This window comes from Corvus kubaryi, unplaced genomic scaffold (assembly GCF_017639235.1).
Source record: "Corvus kubaryi isolate FWS band 111438036 unplaced genomic scaffold, C.kubaryi_AGA036_p1.0 37367, whole genome shotgun sequence".
NCBI lineage: Eukaryota > Metazoa > Chordata > Aves > Passeriformes > Corvidae > Corvus > Corvus kubaryi.
In genome coordinates this window covers 2,691,841-2,711,911 of record NW_024581119.1, presented here as the reverse complement: position 1 = coordinate 2,711,911, position 20,071 = coordinate 2,691,841, and the positions used below count along the sequence as shown (strand labels likewise).

The 20,071-nt window shown below is 46.4% G+C and overlaps 1 long non-coding RNA gene across 1 annotated transcript; it reads right to left on the bottom strand.

Moving 5' to 3' along the window:
* Nucleotides 1–12,528: 12,528 nt before the first annotated feature.
* On the bottom strand, nucleotides 12,529–18,325 carry LOC121667413. The gene is made up of 3 exons (XR_006017064.1): nucleotides 17,716–18,325; nucleotides 13,538–13,685; nucleotides 12,529–13,114 (listed from the first exon to the last, which is right to left on the bottom strand). It is a non-coding gene; the product is annotated as an uncharacterized LOC121667413 (long non-coding RNA).
* Between the last annotated feature and the right edge of the window lie 1,746 nt (nucleotides 18,326–20,071).

Genomic DNA, 20,071 nt, shown 5'->3' with positions numbered 1-20,071 from the left:
CCACTCTTTGGTCAAAGTAAACTTTACCAAATATGGAGTCATTAGAAATTGGGATACCATCAACGTCATGGGCGTTCAGACACTGCAGAAAGATTATTTGGCATTTTCTCCCACGTTCTCCTGCCGTTGCAGGCTGAGTTCTGAACAGTGATGCTGTTTCCCATCTTCCTCCCTTATTTCCTGCCAGGCTTGGGAGGTAAAGGCAGGGCAGTGCCTTTTCCATCATCAGCAGTGCTGCTTTATCCTGGGAAAAGAGAGCAATGCTGCATTCAGCAGAGCTCGGCTTTCATTCCTGGGCTTTGGTTCCCTTGTAATCCCCTTCCAGCACGGAGCTGCTGTGCCAGGGGCTGGATTCACCTGAGGGGCAGCATCCCAGCCCTGCTCCAGCCCCACCAGCACATTTGGAGCTGCTGATCCCAGTTTGTAAAGCCCTAATAAACAGGCAGCCTGCTGCTTTAAGTGATACCTTGGTGGGTGCCGGGAGTGAGTCACAAGGATAACATCCTGCTGCTTTGGCTGGGAATTAACACAAGTTAAAAACGTGTGTCTTGTGAAGGGAGCAGGGCTGCCTGGTGAGGGGGGCTCGGTGGTGCTTTTGTTAATTTGAACCCTTTGGTGCAAGGGTAAAATTCACCTCAAGCTTTCTACCCCTTCTGCAGTTCTCTTCCCTAACCCCACTCCTGCAATCATCCTTCAAACATCCGGGAGCCAAGGCACGTGTTCGAGGTCAGCGTGGTGTGTTCAGAAAGGAAAAGACATGTCAGGACAAATTTCACCCTGAGCCTTCTCTAAATGCTTAAAAATATATATATATATGTCTGTGTATGTTCTGAATCTGCTGTGGAGGGGGAACACCATTCTTTTGGCCAGGGAGATAATTCCACCTCATGTGAAAACCTCTGTGATCTTGTCCAAATCCAGCAGGAATAACCCTGGCTTCTTGTGTCTGCTCACATTTCCATTGTGGGGAGCTGAATTTGGAGTTGGTGTCTTTCCCCCAGCAGTTTATTCCCTTTAAATTATCCCACTGAGGATTTGGAGGCCTTTTTTTTTTTTTTTTTGTTGTAACTAGAAGCCCCTGAGATTATGAATTTTTGACTGCATGCATCCAGGTTGAGGTAGTAGGTTGTATAGTTTAGAATTACACCAAGGGAGATAACTGTACAACCTCCTAGCTTTCCTTGGGTCTTGCACACACCGGCGTGAGGAGCGACTGTAAATCCTCAGCACTCTTTGCTCTGGACACGTGGAACAGGAAAGAGCAGGTAAGACGAGCTGGAAAACCTTTTTATTTCCTTCTGCCTCTCTAGAATTATAGAAATGTTCATTTCATCGGCGTTTTTCTACTTGTTGGTGCTGTGTTACTGAGTTTTTAGCAAATCCAGTGATGTTTGTCTTCCTTCATTAGCCCTCGAGCAGCGCAGTGTTAACATTCCCAAAAAGCACCGTGGCAACCTCTCAGTGTTCTTGCCTTCGTGGTCAGCAACCAGAAGTCTCCAAAGGTAAAAATATCCTGGATTGTTTCCCTTTTCCATTAGTCTTTGACTGGCTCAGTTAATTCTGCACTGGGAGTTAAACAAGGCTGATGCTTCCAGATAAAGCCTGTGAGGACTTCAGTGAAAGTACCTAAATCTACAGAGCCCTCAGGAGAGCTGTTCCGAGGGAATATCCAGTGGGGAATACACTCAGCTAAAATGGGGATTTTTAGGGGCTTTTGTACATTAAAGTTGGGTGTTTCAGAGGTTGATGCATCCAGCAGAGCTGGTTTGCTTCCCCCTCACAGCAGTCTGGGTGAAGGAGCTGCAGAACACCCCAAACGTTGTGGAGAAGCTGTGGGACCGAAAACCCCCACATTTCTGATGTGTTTTACATGTCTAAAATGCTGGGAGTTGGGAACACCCAATTTACCCAAGTGCTCCTGAAATCTCTGGTTTTATTTGCCTGAATATTGGAGACCTGAAAAACCCTTGAAACTCTCCTAAAGTTGGAAGAGAAAAGTGAACGTTTTGATATTGGCAGCGTTCAGGGTTCAGGTCCTCTGGGGGCCTGGGTGAAGGTGGTGGCCACAACCCTTGGTCAGGGCCCAGGACCTGAACTTAGATCTTTTCACTCTCTCTGTGAGTAATTCTGGCAAAGGGTTCCTGAGTTCCCAGAAATAAGATGCTCCGTCTCTTACTAAACTTGTTAAGTTAGTGAACAAAAATAAGGAGCAGGCACTGGGTTGATTTCACTGGGTTAATCTAAAGGTGTGAACATGATAATGATATTTCAGGGTATCTGAATAACCCAGAAAAATGCTTTCTTTCTGGTAAAATGGCCCTTAAAGACTTGAATATCTGCAAATCCCTGTTTACTGAACGCAAAGAGAAGCTGTGAGGGTTACTCAGGGCTCACTTGTGAGTTATTCCAAAAGTGGATTAGTGGGATTTGATCCCATCTTGGTTTCAAAGAGGTTACAGATATCACTGCCATGGTTTATAGCTCTGCAGCTCCTCAGGACAAGGAAAGGATCTGGGGTAACACAACGCTGCCTCTGTGTTTCAGGAAGGCACATGCCCCAAACACATGCAGGTAGTTAAAAAATGAGGAATCTTTTTGGCACATTCCAGGCACTACCTTATTTCCCCCCCATAAATCTTTTCGCAGATGGAAGTGCAAATTTTCAGCTGCATTGATTCCCATCCAGTGCAGAGGTTTTTTTTTTTCCATGAGGGTTGGGGTTTTTAACCTGTTTGGGACTTCTCTAGGAGCAGCTTTGTGAATAATCCCAAATAAGAACAGGCTCTTCTATTTTTCTTATTTTTTGGTGGTAACATTTCAGATTTGCTCTGCACACCTACAAGAAAACTTCATGAGGTTCAAAAATAGTGATTATTTGTAATAATCCTGTCAAACATAACTTTATGTTTATGCTGTGAGATGTAAATGAAAAGATCCATCCCGCTCCAAAACCCAGGGAATCATAATTAAAAAGGAGAATGGTCAGTGGTGAACGTAATTCAATGTGCATATTTTTCCTCTGAACAAAACAGCATTCCAGCTCTCCCCCTGATGAGAGGAATGTATTGTCAATTAATTAGACTCCCATCATATGTCCTCGGATGCCCTTCTATCATATGCCTTCCATATGTCCCTATGTCATATGCCTTCCATATGCCCTCTGTGTAATTAAGCTCCTATCATATGGCTTCCATCATATGCCATTTAAGTAGATTTCCAGGAGAATGTGGCAGTGTTACAGTTATGGACCTTTAGCAACGAGGAAAGGAACAACTCAGGAGCTGTAAATGAGGAGAGGAGGAAGCAAAAAGGAAGGTGGCTCACCCCGAGCGGTGCCTTTAATTGCCAGTTTTGTTTCCCTCAGCTTGAGCAGTGAAGGCACAAAAGTGTCCTGTTTTCCTTGGTTTCCATTCCCAGATTTTACTCAGTTCAGCCTGGATAGCCAGGGAGATAGCAACTGTTTTTCAGGGAATGTTTTCCACTGGAATGTGAAATGAAAAAGAAACAACCCAGGAAAGTGTTTGTCCTGCGATAGTGAAATGCAGACTTTGTCCTTGCTTTGGGTCCCTTAACGTGAAGTGAAGGACCAGAAACAGCCTGGTGAGGGAATCCATGGAGAGGAGATGGCACACTCCACTTCCATCCCCGTTCTCCCACATGGACCACGGGCGTGGAGGGTGTTGGGCTTTTCTTGGCATGGGGAGGGCTCGGGAGATAATGCACAAGCAAATGTGGTGAGGTGGATTCCAAATTTACTGTGACTTGTAAGGGATAAAGACCAAAAATAGGCATTGATGCTTACATGTGTAATGAAGAAAACTGCAAAAATCCAAGGAATTATGAGGTCTTGGATTGGTTCCCAATGAAAGGACAGCTCATTTGCCTCATGTGCTCTTGTGTCTTCCTTCTTCCCAACAAATTCTGAGACTCTTTTCTAATCCCAATCAGACCTGATAGAAGAGCAGTGACTTCCGAGGGTGTTCTGCTCCAGCTTTGCAGGAATTGCAGAAATCCCAGCCATGCACCCAGAAATCCCAGCCACGTGTCCAGCAGTCAGGAAGGAGGCTGAAAGGACAAAGAGAAGGTAAAATAGTTATTTGTGCTGAGATCTCTCAGTTAAAAAATTCAGAGCAGTTTGTAGCGTTTCCCAGTTTACCCGGACTCAATGACAACAGTTCAGACTCCTGCTGGCTGGGAACCAGTGTGTCCCAAAAAACTTTGTATTCCAGCTGCTAGAGAATGGTAAAACCCAGTATTTTGATGTGCTCTGCCTAGATTAAGTCGGTATTGACCAAAAAATCGTTCTATGTTTGCTGTGTAGGCGTTCTGCACCGTTTGTAATACAGGTACGTTCCTGAGAGATGGGTGACAGCTCTTGCTCTGGCTTAATCCTCAATTTTCAACTCAATCCTCATTTAAATCACACACACAAAATACAACCAGCCCATCTGAAAGCTTTAGGTCATTAGGGAAATGATTTGGGAAATATTTTGTGGTCTTGCACCATCATTAGTTTGCCACAGTTGTAAAGTGCACATTAAGGGAAGCTTTTAAGCCTCTCGTAGAGCACCACTGAAATTATCTGCCCAGAATTGCTACTCGAGTGCTGTATTCTGAAATACTTTATTCTCCTGGCTTGCTGGGCAGCAAGGAAATCCTCACAGTAATGCTCATGGCAGATTTTCTTTTGCTTCCCTGTTCTCACATGCTCGTGGAAGATGAAACTTTCACCATTAGAGGGATTTTTTCCTCCTTTTTTTTTTGTTTTTAGCCAGTGAGTTCCATCTATTTCCACACCCAGCTGAAACTCTGCTGCCACCCTCCTCAATCAGATGCATTAAGTGCAGTGAAATTTGTACATAAAAGTTGTGTAAGAACTGGGATGAGATGGAGTGGAATGCCAGAATGACTCATTGTTTAATGAATAAGGCCCTAAGTGTTCTATTGAGGCCATTTCTAAATCTGTGGAAAATGTATAGAATTCGTGTCATAACTGGAATTCCAAGCACAGCAACCTTGGGAGCTAAATTGTGATTGTGATGATGATGATGATGGGGTTCTGCATGAATTAATCTGGATTCTAACTTGCTCCTGCCTGAAAGCTGCTCAGACAGTTAAAAATAAGACAATTTCATTGCCCAGACTCAGAGCCCAGAGCTCAGCAGTGCTGCTCCTCGCGCCTTTGGGAACGCCACCACACTCTGTGTGCGTGTGTTGGAGTTTAAAAGTATAAAATTTTAATCTATAAGGGACACAGATGTCCTTTCAGTGAGATGAGGACATCGATTGCAGTGCTCAGTGCAATTGGAAAGCGAAAGGATGAGCTGGTGTGGACCAGCTCAATATTTGGAAATGAGCAGTGTGAGGCCAGAGCAGAGATGGCCACGCTCATCTCTCTTTTTTTAACCACTTCTTCCTTCTCATTCCCACTTTTTCCTCTTCCCAGCTTGGGGATTTAGATGTAAAACCCAGTTCAGCATTTGCAGTGTGAGTTTTTGGGATAAATTCTGTGTTCACTCAGGCTTCAGTCAGGGACAAACTCATAACTGTGGTGTTGGACTAGCAGGGTTTAAGCAATAAAAGCAAACTGGAACAGAAAAGAAATCTCGTGGCTGGAAATTTCCCATAGCAGAGGAAGATCCAAAATATTTGGGAATACACCTCCCACTTTCTTTATCTTTGCTCTTTAAATAAGACAAAACTCCTGGCTGCCCTGACTCTGATGGTGCTGCAGGCAGTCCCACTTGCATATATTTAGATTTATACATTCAAAACACAAAATGTATTCTCCCCGAGCAAATAATCTGTGCACGCTATAGGGTGAAATTATCCTCTTTGTGCAATGTCATGGCCCTGTTTCCTGGTGAAATAAGTTCAAGAATCAGGTTTCTGGGGCAGACATGGGAAGAAATTGAAATTCTTCCTTCTGTCTTATAAGCAGTGGCTCCTCCTTCCCATCACCTCCACTCCAGACCCTTTTTAAGGATCGTGGAATTCTTGATGGGCAGCCAGACTTTGCTGCTTGTTTTTCTTAGATCCAGTAGATTCTCAACTCAAGCCATGAATTTTAGTTTTTATTAACATTTTAGGCCTTGTTGCTCTTATAAAGTGGGAGTGGGTAAACCCCTGCTTGACACTAAAGTGAAATTTTTGAGTCCAAAGACGCTAAGATGGCACAGGAGCTGTTCCACCAAATCTGAGAGGACAAAAAGTGGCTAAAAAGGTGCCAGCAAGCAGGTCCCAAGCAGAGAGAAATGTGAAATGGATGCACTGAACCATTCCCATCAGAAAGGAAAGGAACAGATGGATGTTCTGAGGAAAAGAAAGGATGAGGAGGGAGACCGGGAATCTCTCAGTCTCACAAAGTGAGGGCAAGGAGACAAGTAGTGAAATTAAATAGTGACAAATTGCAAATGTTTTATAAAGCAATTCTTTTTCCACCAGTATTTAATTAAAAAAAGGAACCTAATTGCTTTAGAAGTTAGTGGGAACTTTGCAAGTCTAGAACAGATTAGATACTTATGTTTTTAATAACCATACACAGAATTATGGGCGTTCATTGTAAAAACTTTGGAACTGAGCTTAGGCTCCGTAAGGTTTGGGATGAAGTGCAGCAACTCAAGAGCTGGGAAAATCCAGTGGGAAGGGCAGATCTGGGCTGTCCAAAGCTGATGATACTTGTCAGTGTTGGGGGAGGAATGCTGAGGAAGCCTGGAGTGTGGCCCAGTCCATGTATGGCTCCACTGGCAAATAAAAGTGAGGGGTTGATGGATGTTTGCCGTTCTCTTGGGCTCACGGGCTGAACAGCTGCAGTGCTGCAGTATTAATGGTAATTATTCAAATGTGTGGGCCACTGAGTAATTCCTACCCACTGGAAATGAGAGCAGAGGAAGGGGAGTGACTTATCCAGGGCCAGGCAGAGCATCACTGGAGGGCTGGGTACGACATCCAGGTCAGTCAGGCCACAGATCTGCACCTGAACATGGGCTGTGGCCTTTTCCCTCCTCAAGAAATGAATTTCTTGGAAGCCTTGCATCACCAGGAGTAATAAAAGTTTCAGAAGCAGTGAGGGTCACACCTGGCTCTGTTTTGCCATCCCCTTGTCAGTGTGAGGTCACTCCCAGGCGATCCTGGCTGGACATGTGTGGTTGCAGCAGCCCAGGTTGGTGTGAGATTTGGGGTCACCACAGTCCCTGGCGAGTGCAGGCAGCCTCTTTGTGTTCCTCAGCTTAAGTGAGATTTAAGGAATTGCTACAAGCAGCAGGTCAAACCCATTCCCGGATTAATGGCACTGATGTGGCTTTAGTGAGAAGTTTGTTTTGCTTGTGTTTGAAGTGGCCTCTCATCTCCTCTGACAACAAACAGCAGTCGTGGCACCCGAGAGTGGCTCGCAGGAGTGGTGTTTGCAGTCTGGCAGATGCCTCAGCTCCCCCTTGGCTTTGCATTTCCTGCGAAGGAGCCTGTGGGATGTGGAGGATGGGATTTTAAAAAAAGAACGAGGAAGAGAAGGGAAAATAGGAAGGAAGTTGGAAGGGAAGAAGGGAAGGCTCCGCTGCTCCCTGCTGCAGATCTACAGCTAATTTTAGAGAGAGCCCTTCCCTTCTGAAGTGGGAAAAGAACTTATTTTCTAATAGCCCTGAGATTGTTCAGCCACGTGCTTGCCTTCATTTGCATGTGAGAATAATTATTGAATGAGGAGTTAAGCAGGGTAGGTGTTAATGGAAAAAGTACAATCAGTGTCCAGTGCATTCCACGTTAGTAAAGGTGTAGTGAGGCTGCTGAATCAGAGCTGCTTGGAGGCTCTGGATTGAAGTCATTGGTCATCAATATTGTGTTTATTTTTATATTAATAATATATGGCACAATAGTTTTATAATATAAGGAAATAGAGCTCTTAATGTATAATATTATAAATACAATATTTATAATATTATAAATACAGTATCTATAATATTATAGCAATTTTTGTATTTAGTTTATTACTCAGCTCTCAGTGACAGGGAACTCTCAGTCCATGCTCAAATCAAGGGTTAAATGTTTAATCCATAAATTAGTGCTGGGAATCAAGGAAGTCTGCTTGACATCTGAAATCACAGGGATGTTTTATTCTCTGTAAGAAAAAACCTCTCCAAATTATTTAAAGCCTCTTTCTCTGGGCCAGGGTTTGCTCTTGGTCAAGAGTGACTTTGTTCACTCAGGATTTTCCTCTTTAAAAGGAGTTGCTCCTGGGTTAAGTTGCAGAGGAGATGCTTCCAGTTGCCATTCCCACGGCTCCTGCTCTGAATTTTGGTTATGGAATCGATGTCCTTTGGTCACCTCCCTGTCCCTAGGTCAGCTCACAGACAAGCTGTGGCAGTGGCACTCAGCAAGTCTTCAACAGCGTTGCCTTGAGCCCCAGCAGTGATGAGTTCTGCTGTAAATTCACTTTTTGTTTGCTTCTTCCATCCCACAGGTCTGAAACCTCAATGGGTTCAGAATCCCAGGATGGTTTGGATTGCAAGGGACCTTAAAAATCATTTAATTCCACCCCCTGCCGTGCACAGGGACACCTTCCATTATCCCAGGGTGCTCCAAGCCCCATTCAACCTGGCCTTGGACACTTCCAGGGATCCAGGGGCAGCCACAGCTTCTCTGGGAAATCCATTTCAGGGCCTGCCCACCCTCACAGAGAACAATTCCTTCCCAAAATCCCATCTAACCCTCCCTTCTGTCACTCTGAAGCCGTTTCTGGAATAACAGCGAGCACAAGACCAATCTCTCCTTTGCCTGGGTAGCTGAGGGAGGTTTAAAAGCCCCAAACAGGACAGGATTCCCTTGGGAAGCTCCAGGATTGTAAAGCAGCTCCCTCCCTGCCTCCTGCCACATTGCATCACATCTGAACGGGGCTCTTGCATTATATATTAGCAGAGATTTGTCCTCAGATACCCTCCTCTGGAGAAGACCATTTTTAAATCTTTAATAGGACATTAGAGCAATTTGCCTGTGATTTTGCTCTAAGTGGGCAAGGAGAGTGGTGACAAACGAAGCCGGGAGGCCCTGAAATTCTTTGAATATTCCATGTTTTCCTGGAACTGTGAGGAAGAGGCTGCCAGAGAGGTCTTGGCAGGTTTTCTAGGTGGCTGGCCAAGTCTGAAGCAAACGTGGATGGTGAACAGGCTAATGCAGCTCTGGTTCCAAGCTCAGACGTATAGAACATACGTTTTTATTTAAGAAATCCCACCACATGGAGGAGCAAATGTAGTGCTAATATATCTTCCTGAAGGAAAATGGCAAGGGGAAAAACAGTGTCATCTTGCCACGATAAAATAAAGGTTCTTTTGCCCTTGCTTTTTAGGGACTTGGGCTGTCAGCTGAAGGAAATGAAATCCAGTGGCTTTCCCACGAGGGCCCCTTATTAATCAGGAATGGCTTCTAGAGCAGTAGTTTGTGTCTGAGGGAAGAGGCAGAAGTTGTCCAAAGAATGGATTTCCGTTGCCAGCTTGGCTTTTTGTTGTTGCCATGCGAGTAATTAAAACTGGCAATTAAGCAGGAAAGTGATCAAATAATCACTTGGGAGCTGCTGCTGCAGTTGGCTCCGCGTGGACAAGCAGCTCCAGCAAGAAGCAGAGACCACCCATGTGGGTCAAACAGTGAGAATCAGGGGCTGTGACTGAATTATCCCAGGGAAAGGTGGGTTTGGGAGGGGTTCCTCTGGGAATTGGATTTTCCTGTGGGAAAAACGAGTTTGGATTTCCTGGAGACACCAGGTGAATTAAGGTTGTCGTTTCAATCTTGTCCCTGGTTCGCGTGCAGCTCAAGGGGCTTGTCTTGGTTTATTATTGATGGGGCAAAGGCTGTGCACAGCCTCTACCTTTTGGAGCTAAACCATTTCTTTTTCTTTATTAAGCCCTTGGTGCAGGCCCAGAAGTTCTGCTGTGGACTCCCTGTGGGGTCTGGGATGAGTCACTTATTTTTCTTTGGTTCTACTCCCTGCCTATAAAATAAAGGTCCTTGTTCCTCCTCAGGAGAGTAGCAAAGGCAGAGGAACTGATCCTGTATGAGCTGTTCAGAGACACTCATGCTGGAATTGCGAGGATCACACTGGGAAGAAATGTTTCTGGTGGACTGTCTCCATGCTGACACCTTTTTCAGCTTTGCAGAGTTGGCACTGATAAGATTTATCACCTGAAACTACTTCTACACAATCGAGTCGAGACCATTGTTACAGCACATTAAAAATCCTAAGTAATGTGATTTATTATCATAGTAAATAAGCTGAAATTCAGGTTTTTTCTGCCTGTTTTCTTCACGTTGCATCTCCTGCAAGTGTTAATGCTGTCTTTTTGCATTCTAGCCAGGAGGAGCTGTGGGTTTAGGGTGGAGCAGAGCCTGCAGTGAAGCGATGCAGGAGTGCAGAGGGGCACCGGGAGCTGCGCCTGCCTCCTGCTGCTATTTCTGGCACACAGAGACCGAGCAGTGTCTGCTGGGCCCAGCGTAAGTCCTGACACTCATTCTGTCTGTCACATCCCTCTCCACACGTGGCTCCCTGGTTTTTAATCCACTCCCAGCACCCGTGGAGTGGCTGGACACGAGCTGGGGTGTGAAGCTCTCTGTGTGTGACAGAATTTCCTGCCTGGAGAGCCCAGAGCTTTGATTTCTTTGACACCTAGATATCTCAGCACCCTGGAGTCTCCCCTGTGAGGAGAGATCCCTTAAACTTAAACTTTTGGTGTCCCTGAACCCACGTGAAATCTGAGGGGTTTGGGTGCTTTATGTGAGATGGAATTGGCAAATCATGCCAGAGTGATGTAGTAATTCTTTGTGTGACTTCATCCACGTAACTTTGAGTTTCACCTTGAGTTTTAGTTGGGTTGAATCCATTTTCTTTTAGGAGAACTTGGGATCAGGGCAGGTTGGTAACTGCCCACAGACAAAACACAAATTCTGGGTGCAGTGTTCCCACTTCTCTGATTTTGGATGAATCAGTCTTTGTAAACTTTCTCTCAGAATTCTTCCGTGACATTGACTGACCTTTTGTTGAATTCTTTCCTTTTCCCTAATCCTGGGTTTCAGTAAGTGCAGACTCCCAGGGCCTTTCCCACTGCCTCATTTTCCTTCTTTTCCTTGCCTTACTCACCTTGGGATCCAATCACTTTAGGGCTTTCTCACCTTCATTATTTCAACTGTTCCCCATTTTCCAGGAATGGGTGGAGCTGGAGCTCAAGGAGAACCTGTTGGCAGAACTGAGGGGTGGGAGGAAAATCCAACCACCACTTTTTAGTGCTTGGGGGAGGCAATACCTGTTGGTTTGGAGGGGAAAGCTGCTGGCTGAAAAGGATTTGGTGGTAATGAAATGGGACTGACACAATTTTGAACCACACTCTGCCTTCTCTGTTGAGTACCAGGGCATCAGATGAGGGTGACAAAAGCAATCTGGACACAGCAGCATCTTCCAAGGACTCACAACCTTCCAGGGACACGGTAAGTGTTGTCCTGATGGTTCTGCATTTTTACAGAATATTGATTTTATCAGTGATTTGGTGTGGAACTGGTCTGCAGAACAGTGAGGCTCAAATCAGAAGCTTTCTGTTGTCAAGAGCAGCGTCCTGGAAATGTCCAGGTCATGACGCCTTTGCCCAGTTTTGCTTTCCATGGCTGTGCCCCACACTCTGAATTTTACCTTTCCTCACATCATTTGAATCCTTAATTTCTTTCAGTGAATGCTCTTTACTCCCCTGAAGACATTTTATTAATTTGGAAACCTCTCATATATGCTGTCATATATGCTGTCCTTACAGCTGAGCTGTACCTGTTATTTCAAAGATATTTCCTAAATGATCTCTGTACACTTTGCCCAGAGTGAAGTTATCGACTTGTCTCAAAAAGGCCTCAAGGTTTTATAGTTAATGCTGAAATCCCTAAAGCTTCCTCCCTGGCTGAACATCCCTTCTGCTGTGTGTCTTCCCCTTTGAATTGCTAATTCCAGTTGATCTGAGGAAAAAAATTTGCAATAGTTTGTATTTACTCGATTTTCTGCTGTAACTGTGCACCTAGCAAGGTCTCTCCTTCCTTTGATCCTGTCTCCATGATTAAATTCATTCCTCCTCTCTGTTTTCCAGCTTCTCTCTGCAAACTTTCTTTCACTCCATTTCTGCAAGAACTTCCTGCAAATCATGTCCCTGAGAGGATTAGTGGAGGGGATACCAATTGTATTTATATTTATTTATAAATGGACTGCAGAGACTTGGCCCCTTTTTAAATATGAGAACAATTTTCAGGCCTCTTTCAGTTGTGGTTATTTCACTCCAAAAAAAAAAACCCCAAACCCAACAAACCACAGAACAATAGAGAAATATGAGAAGTTGTGGAAACCCCTCAAACTTTCTCTGTTTAAATTTTGAATTCCTGGTGGTCACAGGGCCAGGTGATGCTGCCAGTTGTGGGTTTTTCGTGTAGTGCCTGGCCCAGAGCAGCAAGTTGAGTTAAATGCAAAGCTGTGATCAAATCAAATAGAATGATACCTCTATTTTTTTTTTTTTTTTTTTATTCTTGCCAGCCTGAAGGCCTTTAACATTTTGGAATTTGAGTCTTTGCAAAACAGGGCTGCTGGACTCCAGTAAATGAAGTGTCCGGATGCTGGTGGCGATTCATAAAAGCAATGAAAAGAGGAAAGTGCTTTTCCTCTGAGCTTAATGTCTTGGTTGGAGGATGTCCTTAAGTGAGTGTGAAGTGCTCAGGCAGTGGTCAGGGGATGGGGGCTGTTGTGTTCCAGCTCATGGATCTGCTTCCAGCAAACACTTCTTCTTCACGTGGCGCTGCTGATTAAAACCAAATTCTTTCTCACAGAGTCCCAGAGCGGCTGGGGTGGGAAGGGAGCTCTGGAGATCACCCAGTCCAACCCCCGTGCCCAGGCAGGCTCACCTGGAGCAGGTGACACAGGGACACGTCCAGGTGGGCTTGGGATGGCTCCAGACAGGGAGAATCCACACCCTCCTGGGGCAGTTGTCCCAGGGCTCTGCCACCTCCATGGGAAGTTCTTCCTGAGGTTGAGGTGGAACTTGTTGAGTTCTTCTTTCTGGCCATCGCTCCTCGTCCTGTCACCAAAACCAGTCTGGCACCATCCTCTGACACCTGCCTTGGGGATATTTGTATGGATTTAACAGCTGAATCTTACTTAGTTTCTATTTCAATATAGTTCCCATTTCTTCCTTCTTAAAGTTGAGGACAGTCCTCCTGAGGGTGCAGTGTTTTCCGTGGGAGAAATGTGGCTGTGGCAGCATAAATATTGGTGGTGTCGGGTAATTGAAACTCATCAAATGTGACTTCCCCCGCCCCCCCTGCAACTCCCTGGCATTTCTGACCTTCCCCAAACACAAACCACCTCATTTGTAGAGCTTTAAAGCAATTTCCAGGAGCAAGACAGAGCTTGGTTAGAACACGATGGAGGTGGTTGTTGTACACGAGGATCCATCAGCACGGCCACATTGCCTCAGCAACAAGCAGACCGGGGCACTCCCTACAAACTTCCTACACGGCTTTTCCAGCCTTCCCAACCCACCTGTTGGCTGTTAGGGATGGTGATCAGGCACTTCCAGTCTCGCTGCCTTCTCCAGGGGGATTCCTCTCGCTTCTCTCAGAGCCTGCACAAACTGGAGTTGTGCCTTGCATTGGCTTTGCTCTCCCATCCTGCCCTTGGTTATCCCATGCTAAGGAAGCAAAAGAGTTTACTGATTTATCATGGATCATTAGGTGGAAGTAACTGTTCTTAAAACATTGGTATGGATACAATAATTAGGGATGTGCTTTTGTTAATACCGCCAGCCTCTACCCTTTTGTACAGTACCCTTGGGTACTAAATAATTACCCACTTTGTGTGGTTATCTAGCTCACTAATTACCCACAAAAATTGGGGTCAGGTGTTAACTGCTTGAAATAAGTATCCTCCAAAGGCTTGGCTAAAGTGTGTAAAGAAATTATGTGTTTGCTACAAAACTTTGGGAAAAAAAAAATCAAACATTTTTTATTGGGAAGGAAGATAAGGAGACAATGGATGTGAAACGTTCTGTGTGATGGTGAAATCTTGCAGTGGTGGTGAGGGACTCCAAAGGGAGTGAAAGGATGGTTGGCAGATACAGTCACTAATCCAGTCTCCTTTTCCCAAAGATTAGATCCTTCAGTACACAGGGTTTGGTTCTTCCCCTATCTAGGCTGATGCCAATCAGGATTATGCCGGTATAAATAAGAAAATTTGTATCCGTGGATTCCCAGACTGACTTTGCTGCATAATCCCACCTCTTCCATCACCCAGGGACTTCTGCATTGCACCCAATAATTTAATTATGGATTGTGTATTTATTTCCATGCGTTTATTTTAGCTGTCTCCAGCTCTGTGTGCATGCAGAATTTCATTCCGGGGCTGCTGCTCATAAAATGCAGTTTGCTTGGAGCAATAATTTGATTCCTGTGCTCAGGGAGTTACCCCAGTGAGTCAAATTTTTCTAGATAGCCCCACCCTCCCTAACTTCCCGAACGCTCACACTGCAGCCACTTTCTCTTTGCCAGACCCACACAAGATGTCTAACTAGCCAAAATCCCGAGGGGCAATCCCAATCTCCCGCTTCCCCTGTCTCAGCCCCAGAAAACTGGGAAATGAAGCCACGGCAGCCCTAAAGCCCTTGAAATACCCGGCACGTGCGAGAGAGGGATGTTTAACAGCCCGTCTTCCCAACCTGGTTTCTTGCATAGGTGCTCCCCGCCTTCAGTACAATGGAAACAGATTTCAGGGGGAGCTGAGAAGGTGTTTCTGGAAATCCTGGTGTCTTTGGATGCCCGGATACCTTTAATTCCTGAGTGTCTGTGCAGTGCTCAGCGTAACAAAGAAACCGCCTGGATTTATTGCTGTATTTTGCGTGAGGTGCTTCCTCTCCTCCATAGCCAGAACCACCTCCTGTTCCTACAAACACCTTTTGAAGCCTGAGCGGATTCAGGTATCAGGCATCACCAATTCCCAATGTTTGGGCAAGCGGGGGGGGTCTGGGGAAGGCCCCAGGACGAGGAGTGAGCTCGGTTTCGGGGCTACCTGTGCCCCGCATTGTGCGGAGCATCTCTGGGAAAGGCAGGGCTCAGCCTCCTAAAGCACAATGCAGATTTAGTCGTCATCTTTGTCTCTCCCCCCGCGCCCCCCCGCTCCACTCCCCGCTGATGTTAACTGTCTGTATTATTATTTATTGTTATCAGGGGATTTGGTTTGATCAATGAAGTGTATATGCGTCTGACGGACATTCGGGGAGGAAATGCTTGGAGAATGAGTAACATGTCTGCAGTGGAGGGTGTGTGTGAGGGAGAGAGGGAGCATCGGTACTAGAAACATTGACTGATGAGTTCATTTTAAAATCCAAGGGCATATAGCTGGTAAATTAGCACATATTGCAAATATAGTCTGGAGCGAGAGGCAGCAGTGCTGCCACTGAGCGCAGGGGTGGGTGTGGAGGGGAAGGGGGGGTCGAGGAGAGGAGATTGTCAGCTCTAAAGTCATCACGGGCATGAGCCAGGCAGTCTGCCTGCCTCACTGCAGACGTGGGGCGTGCGATTTCCACGGGCGGCTGCGGCGTGGCGGAGGGGGGGAGCGGGGGGCACCCGGGAGAGCCAGCGCTGGATTTTATTGTTTTAAAATCCACAGCCAGCCGGAGGGATGCGAGGCGAAGGGCTGCAGCCCCTCCGCTTCTCCCTCTCCTTCCCCTTCAGCCCCCTGCACCCCCTTAGGAAGGCGGAGGGGGGAGCGGGAGCGGCTGCCCGGAGGGTCCCGGGGCTGGTACCCGGCGGGGATGCGGCGGGGCCGGGGATGCGGCGGGGATGCGCCGGCGGGTTTCTCCCGGGAGCTTAAGAGATTATTGGGGAGGGGTGACCGGCAGTGGTGTGTGTGAGTGTGTGTGAGTGTGCGGGGCTGGCGGCGGGGGGAGCCGGGTCCTTATTCTGTTAAAGATTTAAGTAGGCATGCAAGGAATCTCTAGGATAGTTGGCAAAGGGCGAGGGTGGGGAGGGGGGGGGGGAAGGATCCAAAAGAGTCTGTAACCAGACACTGAAGCTTTCCAGGAGTGAGAGTGTGTGAGAGAGAAGGAGACAGAGCGAGAGGAAGAGAGGGGGCAGTGTGGTCTAGTACATTTTCATCTGGTCGTTGATTTGAGCCTGATGCTTGCTGTCCCTCAACAGCCTCCCTTGCCTGGATTTTTTCTTTCCCCCTCTCCTCTCCTTTCCCTTCTACTTCTTCGAAGCCTAGGGGAGCCAGGAAAGATTAAATGTGCTTTCGAAAAGGCAGCCACTTCATGCAGCTATGTCTGCTTCCCCCCCCCCCCCCCCCACCCCCCCCCCCACTCCCCCTTTTTGAAATAAAAAAAAAAAAAGAGAGGGGGAGACAGAGAGGGGGAGAAGGAAGGAGGAGGAAGAGGAGGACTGTAGTTTAATGATGTCGGGACTGGCTGATCGAGAAGGAGGAAAAAAAAAAAAGGAGAAAAAAAAAAAAAAAAAGAAAATATTTGAGCTCCTGGACGAGGAAGGACTTTGGTGAATGGGCTCAGACTCCTGAGGTGAGAAAAGGACGGAGTGAATGATGATGATGATGATGGTTCCGTAATGGTGCCTGTTACCGCTGCCCCCGGCCGGGCGGCGGCGGGGCCGGGGCCGGGGGGGACCTGCCTTCGGCAGCGCCGGATATTTTGCATTTTTAACCTCGGGCCCTCCGGTACGTTTCGGCTTCTCCCCGCTTATGCCGCTGGGCCTAAAGCGGTTCCAGAGCTGGGTGGAGGGTGCGGATCCGTATTATTTATTTGGGCGGGGGGGTGGGGGGGGGGGCACGGGGGGGGACGGGGGGGGAGGCAGGGAAGGGGAGAAGAGCGGAGGGAAGGAGGTGGCAAGCTGGGGACGAAATCCTGCTCTGGGTTATGGCCGGCGTAAATTTCCATTGGCTGGGGGTGCACAAGGTGCTCGGAGAGAGGAGTCGGTGCAGGATGGAGTCCCTTTGTGTGTGTGTGTGTGTGTGTGTGTGTGGTGTGTGTGTGTGCGCGGGGCTCGCACCCTCCTCTCCCGGGCGAGCGGCTTTTTCTCCAGGTTTTCCTTTGAAGCCCCGGCCGGCGGCTGGCAGGGGAGGGCGGCCGGGGCTGCGGCGCTGCTGCCCGCGCCCTTCCTCCCTCCTCCTCCTCCTCCACCTCCTCCTCCTCCTCCTCCCCGCTGACAGTCTGGGGCTCGCTCCGGCACCGGGCTGGCCCCGGCTCCCGCAGCCCCCCAGCCCCGTCTCTTCATCATAATAATAATAACAACAGCAGCAGCGGCGGCAGCGGCATTGCTGGGGAGCGCGGAGGGCGGCAGGCGAGAGGAGCTGCGGAGGAATTCGGTTCCTTTTCCTTTCCTCCCCCCACCCTCCCACCCCCCCACCTCCTTTTTTTTTTTTTTTTTTTTCTCCAGCTTTTCCTTGATATATTCCCTATATTTTTTTTTTTATTTAAACAAAAAAAAAGAGAGAGAGAGATGTTTTAAAAATGCAAGCGGCTTGCCCAGCTGCACACACCCGCCCTCCCTCGGCCGCCTCCCTCCCCCGGCTGCGCACACACCGCACGCTCGCACCCGCTCGGGTGTCAAACCCCGCCGGGCACCCAGCCTGGTACGGGCACTGCCCCGGCCCCCCCGGCTGCTCCCAGCGCCGCCGATCGGAGCCTCCCCCGCTTCCAAATGGTGAGTTTCTACCTGGTTTTGTGGCGACTCGGGGTTTTTCTCCATCCCCGGGGCTGGCGGAGGGGGCGGGGAGGCAGCGCCTTGCTGCTGCTGCTGCACGCTTTGTGCCAGGGGCCGGGAGCGAGCCTGCAGATTCCTGCTCTTATTTCTGCATTCCTTCTCGTTGAAACAATGAAAATAATTCCGTCACTGCCCCAAACTTCCTCTTCGTTATTTAAATGCGGAGACTTTTCGTGTATTTGTCGCAAGCGACCTTGTTGGGAGCTGTAAGGAACCTGCCGCGCCATGTCATTTTTTTTTTTGTATAAACGATTAAAAATGGAATGTATTCTCTCAACAGAGGGTCCTTAGAGAAGCTCTTTCCTTCCACCTGTGTGTCCTGTTTTGTAATCTTGAGCCATGAATTGAACTTGCCTGCTATTCTTTTCCTCTTTCTCCTTTTGATCTTTTTTTTTTAATGATTATTATTTTTTGATCCCCGTTGGTTTTGGTATTTTTATTTTTTTTATATATTTTTTTTTGCAAGGACTAGTTTGTTGCGCCCCTCTCAATCCCTGAGACCCTAACTTGTGATGTTTAGCTTTTAAATCCACGGGTTAGGCTCTTGGGAGCTGTGAGTTGTGCTTTGACGTCTTTATTTTATTTTATAAATATATCCTCTCTCTGTGTGTATATGTGTGAGCGCGGGTGTGTATATTTAGAGCCGTATACACACACATACAATAGTGTTTAGAGACCTTTTAAGGGAAAAATAAGTGTATTTCTCCTCCTTAGGCTCCACCGGCTGATGTAGGGCGGTGGTTATGGCCATTTTCTGTATCAAAATCAAATTAAAATTAGCGTTTGTATCACAGAGATTTTTTTTTTTTAATATTTTTTTTTAAATGTGTGTGTGTATATTCACGAGATAATTTTCCAGCTGATCCAGATATGGGGGTGTATGTGTGTACACAGAGAGTGATTATTATATATGCGTGTGTAGATAAGATATACATGATATGGATGGATGTAAATACAGTTATTGAGGTGTGCGTGGAGATCCACGGATGGATGCTACGTATGTATTCATTTATATAGGTAAATAAAACTATAAATATAGATATTTACAGATGCAGGAATATTAATATCACGCCTGTGGTAAAAGAGAGAGATTTTTTTGCTGCAGGCCACTGCACAGAGCATCTCAATTTTGATTTTTTTTTTTTTTTTTGCCTTCCCCCTCTTATTGAGAGCAACACAGAGTACCCTGAGAGCGTAACAGTAACAGCTCGGTACATTGGTGCTTGACCTCAGCTGAAATCCCAGCATGCCTCATGCTTCCAAGTTTAAAACTGAACGATTAATCTTGGAAATGTGCTCTATGGACACACCAAAAAAAAAGAAAAAAAAAAAAAAAAAAGAAAAAAAAAAAAAGAAATATATATATAATTTTTAAAAAATAAAAAAGGAGAGAAAAAAAATAAAAAGCCAAGAGACGGGTTGGATTTTATAGGGTGGGAAAATAAACTGCAGAATAAAATGGTTGCATGTATTAATGGTTGGAAAGTAAAAAGAAATGCTGAAGTTTTCTTTGAGTCCTTTTCTAGAACTTCCAGCTCTGCTGCTTTTCCGGGCAATATGATATGTAAATGATGAATCAGAAATGTTCGAAATGTTTCCTGCTGCTGCTGTTTTCCTTTATTAGATTTTTTTATGTTGCTGTAAAATTAATTATGGTTGGAACTGTATTTCTTATCTCTGTTCTGCAAGGCAATTTATAATGAAGTTACTGTACCTTGTTATGGCACCGAATTACTGTTTGATATTTGAATGCAAATGCTTGAACTTAAAACATGATGCACCAAAAATTAATTGACGGTGTAACATTTTGGTATTTAAGAGCTTTAGGATATGTTTGCTGGTTCCTGTTGTTTAACAGTTATTGAACTGGAAAAGGTTGCTTGTTTGATTTTGATTTTTTTTTTAAATGAATTTTAGCTGCTTTTTCTTGCCGCTGTAATTTGACTGAACGTTTTACCTCCGCGGAAAAAAAAAAAAATGCCAAGAAAGCCTTGTACTTCTGAATTTCTACATAATTCCAAACGTTCTTTAATTCCAAAGCGAGCCGCGTTTTTTTTTTCTGTTACCTGCTTGGCGTTCTCAATTGGAACACGGAGCGCTGGAGCCCCGCACCTTTGTCCAGCCATTTCCACACCAGCAAAAAGTAGTTCTTTGGGGTGCTTTTTATCCTTCTCCGACGCTTTTAATCGCAATTTTTTCCCCCCTCCGCGAGCAGGGAAGGGGGGAGCGCTTTGTCCGCCAGGCTGGGATGGGTCCCCCGCGCATCTCCGCGCATCCCTCCGCATCCTCCGCTTCTCGGGGGGGGGGG